Source organism: Malaclemys terrapin, chromosome 12, assembly GCF_027887155.1.
Source record: "Malaclemys terrapin pileata isolate rMalTer1 chromosome 12, rMalTer1.hap1, whole genome shotgun sequence".
In the NCBI taxonomy this organism is placed as follows: Eukaryota; Metazoa; Chordata; order Testudines; family Emydidae; genus Malaclemys; species Malaclemys terrapin.
The window spans coordinates 39887847-39892821 of NC_071516.1; positions in this window are offsets into that span (position 1 = coordinate 39887847).

Sequence of the window (4975 nt, forward strand, 5' to 3'; positions counted from 1 at the left end):
TACATATTTATCTGAAACCCACTTCATGACACAGCCATCATGAACTGAAGGGTTTGCCTGGAACTGTCAGCAGGGTCTTGGATAAACAGGCTCCTGACTCCAATAATCGTCTTGGCCTTCAGATTACCATTTTGCACCTCCAATGAAATCAGCCATTTCTTCTGTGATCTAGTTCCAGTCACAAAGCTCCATTGTGGCAGTGCTTGTGTAGCCAAGATACCCACCATCATGGCTTCCATTGTGATTCCATGGTTCTTTTCCTGTTGACCATGGCAACTTATGTCAACATCCTCTCCACCATCCTCGGGATCTGTTCCACCGACAAGAAACAGCCTCTTCCACCTGCCACTTGCATCTCATTATGGTGACTTTATTCTATGGGACCCTCGTCATTTTTATGTAATTAATCAGGAACTGTGGGGTGGATTCTTCCCTGGTTTGCATGCAACTTCTAGATCAGTAAGTGTAGAGTATTCTCCATTTTCACACTCACTTTTCATCCATCAGAGTTTTGATCTATTATGTGAAAGGTAAATATTCCCAGGTGGGATCAAAATTATGCTGCAATTGATGAATGTTTATGCTGTGTCATAAACATACAGCTAAGGGTAGCATAAAACCCCTTCTTGCTTGTAAGGGGTTAAGAGGCTCAGATAATGTGGTTGGCACCTGACCAGAAGGACTAATGGGGAAAGAAGATACTTTCAAATCTCGGGGGAAGGGGGAAGGCTTTGTTTTGTGCTCTGTGGATGTTCTCTCGGGAGACAAAGGGAGAGACCAAGCAAGTAATCCAGCTCCTACTGAAATGATACATCTAATATTACAGTAGTAAGTAATAGCAAGGAAATGTGTTAGAGTATCTTTTGTTTTAGCTTGTGAATTTTCCCTGTGCTAAAAGGAAGATTTATCCCTGTTTGTGTAACTTTAAAGTTTTGCCTAGAGGGGAAGTTCTCTGTGTGTTTGGAATCTTTTTGTTACCCTGTAAAGTTATCTTCCATCCTGATTTTACAGAGGTGATTCTTCTATCTTTTTTTTAAATAAACTTCTTTTAAGAACCTGATTGTTTTTCAGTATCCTAAAGACCCAGGGGGGTTGATATGTGCTCACTTTGTAACCAATTGGTTAGCATATTATTCTCAAGGCTCCCTAGGAAAGAGGGTTTAGGACTTGGGGGATATTCTGGGGGAGGTAGGGCTCCAAGTGGCCCTCCCTTAATGTTTGTTTAAATCACTTCGTGGTGGCAGCGATACCAAGGTCAAGGAAGTAATTTTTTGCCTTGGGGAAATTTTTAACCTAAACTGGTAGAAATAAGCTTAGGGGGTCTTTCATGTGGGGCCCCACATCTGTACCCTAGAGTTTAGAGTTGGTAGGGAACCCTGACAGTAGTCTATCCACACAATATCTAACTTTTCTGTCTTTGTTTTGTATCTTCTGTGGTCCTACTCCGCCTGAGGTGGTCTCTTGTCCCTTTCATGTTCACTGTGCTGTCTTTTTGCTCAGGAGGCAGCATTGGTCTATAATTCATATGATCACTATGATTTTCTTTATTTTTTCTGTATGAAGAGAGTTGTTCCAGTCAACATCTATCTTGGAAATATGTTCCAAAAACATGCATTGAGTTGTTCAAATAAACAATCATGGAGCGTTGTAATGCATTTCAACCAGAATCCATGCATACCATCTTGTCTGGTTGATTTCCAATTTTTCATTCCACTGAGTACTTCATCTATTTCTTTCTTTGATATTTCTGTGTATTCTTTTTATGTGTGTTTGTAAATTTTTCCTCTCACATATTTAATCCAGTTTTCTGTCTGATTATGTGGTACATGCCCAGACCAGATTTCCTTTCCGTGCTATGGAAACTCTTCTCCATCATTTATTGACTCTCTATTTTTGCTTGATCTGTTTTTAACATCCATCAGATTAAAGAATCTCCTAATGTCTCTGGTCAAGTGCCTGTTCTTTTGATACTAACAACATTGTACTGAAATCTTTCAAGCATATCACTCCAAGGGATCAGCTTCTGTTTCCATTTTTCATTCCCAACTTTCAAAATATCATTCAGCTGATATTTCATCTCCAAGGCCTTTCACTGCTGTTTTCCCTTGAAATGATTGTCTTGTATTCATCCAGTAGGCTATTTCACTAATATTTATCCTTAATTTTTTTTTCAATTTCTGGCTTCTGTTTATCTAGTATCACTGCTTCTACAAAAATGTTTGCATGTAGTTCTACATAATTGATCTCCTTTTTCAGGTTTTCAGTCACCATTTTGTAAATACTCCTCTCTGGAATAAAGCTTTCAACTGTCCAGTGAGTCTCTACTTGTTCATTTCTTTCTTGGTGTTGTCATCTCTCTCCTTCCAGTGTTGGAGGATTCATTTGTTCCACCATCTCTCTTCTAGATTTGTTTCACCATCTCTCTTCTGGATCACTTCTTGGTCTATAAAGTGACTCTTCTTCACTTCTCCGTCATAGATGTTTAGACAGTTGCATGGTACGTGCGGTGTCCCACCTCCACACAACACACCTGCCAGGGAAGGAGGCTCTCTTCCAGATAAGCTTTTCTCTGGACACCTTTATGACATTTAAAATAATTATCAACTATCTGTGTTCTCTGTATTGGGCTGGGATGGCTAGCTATCCCCAGCTTGGTGCCAAACCTGTATTTCTAGGCCTCAGGATTTGTTTTTTCCATATAGAAATCCTAGAGGTTTTATTCAGAATGAATCCAATAAGATACAGATATTAAATGCCCTAAAACAGTAGTTTTCAACCTGTGGTCAGTGGACTCCTGGGGGTTGGCAGAGTATGTCTAAGGGGTCTGCAAAATATGACTATGAAACAAAGTTTCAGGTCCTACAAAAGACATTCCATTTTCCTGATCAATCAAGAGTATGTGAATATGCCCACCTACAGGTCAAAGCATGGAAGTGTTGTGGTTACCATAGAAACCAACAGTTTCATGCCCTTTTTCATGCTGCATGAAATTTGGGGCTAAGCATGTGCCACATTTATAGTTGAATTCTGTTCAGTCAGTGTTCAGTCTAAGAGGCTGAAAATTGACTGAACAGAATACAGCTATTTACACAGACAATATATTTCCAAAGTGGTCCCCACCTCCATTTGACATTTTATAGGGCACCGCAAATGAAAAAAAGGTTGAAAACCACTGCTCTGCAAACACTACAGAATGTAATAGACAACTAAATGCTACTTATAAAAATGGCCAGATCCCCTTGCTACTGTGGATCAGCTGTATCTCTATTGATGTTAGTGGGACAGATTGAAGAGATTTTACTCCAAAGAGAGACAGCAACAGGATGAATAAACACCAGGGAGAGGAAAACGTGCATCTGTGGGTCACTGGAAAGTCCCATGAGAATAAATATAGTCACCAGGGTTTGATTTTCCATTGATATTCATTCAGGAAATATGTGACCTGTCCGAGTAGAAAAAAAAATCAAATTAACACATATCAAAAGTATATTGGAATGGCCTGTGGAGGTCATCTGATTGGAAGGATGAATGTAAAGAGAAGCCCAAGACATCTTGTCAAATGCATGTTGTAAACAGACAAAATGGGCTAGTTGCACAAAAGGTCTTTGGCACCTAACTACCACTTTACATGTCTAAATGCCAGGTATTCACGAAAACCCTGCTCAGCTGTGACGTTGGGACAGTCTGATGTAGGGCTCCTTTAATCTCTCCTTTTGAAGTTGTTGTGCTGTGGTTAAATAGAAAAGAGGCACTGGAGCAGAGAAACTGGATACTTGACCTGCTGCATCTGGGGGTGAGTGTCGTAACTACCAGGGTGTAAAGTCATTCATCCTGTTGCTGTCTCTCTTGGGACTGAAAACTGACTGAACAGAATTCAACTATAAATATTGCATGTGCTCAGCCCCAAATTTCATGCAGCATGAAAAAGGGCATGAAACTGTTGGCTTCTATGGTAACGACAACACTTCCATGCTTTGACCTGTAGGTGGGTGTATTCACATACTCTTGATTGATCAGAAAAATGGAATGTCTTTTGTAGGACCTGAAACTTTGTTTCATAGTCATATTTTGCAGACCCTTTAGACATACTCTGCCAACCCCCATGGGTCCACAGATAGATGGTGACTGGGACAACTCTCTTCATACAGAAAAAAAGAAGATGAAAGTAGAAGGTCATAGTGATCATATGAATTATAGACCAATGCTGCCTCCTGAGCAACACTGTCCTACATTCATGGACCATTGAGACAATGAAAATGTCCAAGGTTCATCCAAAGATCATTTCCTTTCTGCAGCAATGTCTGTTTAACTGGAACTCTCAACTCTAGCAGGAAGGGACTCTTTTTGATGGGGTCCAAATTAAAAGAAGTCTTTAAAGAGGATTCCTTAGCACCAATGCCTTTTCTGGTAGCAATGCTGTTGCTGACATGGATGCTTGTAGAAATAAATTGTGGTTATCACATCATGAAAGAACTATGACTAATTGCCAATTTGTTACACATGGGTAATCTGAAACTCCATGAGCAGTGACAAAAAGTAGCTACAGAAGTTGATGGTGTGTGGAAAAGTTTGTTAGGGATATAAAGCTTCAGGTTTGCTTGGCTAACTGTGAGTCAGCACCTGTAAACATAGATAGATTGGTACAAACTGATGGCATACAAGTTATTGAAGCAAATGTTCATGATATCTCAGCATGATCCTTACAAATATCTTGGAATCAGGGAACTCTCAGATCTACAACATAAGAAATTGAGGGAAAAAGTGAAGAAGGAATATTGAAGATGTATAAGAACTATTTTAAGGGCAAAACTTAAGTCTAAATTTGATCTGAGCTATTTATCTGTAGGTGACGCCAGTAGTAAATTACATAGCTGAAGTGATCAAGTAGAATCAAGGAGGGAGAAAAAAATTGACATCCAAAGTACATAGATGTTGGTGATGCATAGAGCAGGGGTGCTCAAACATCATTGCATCA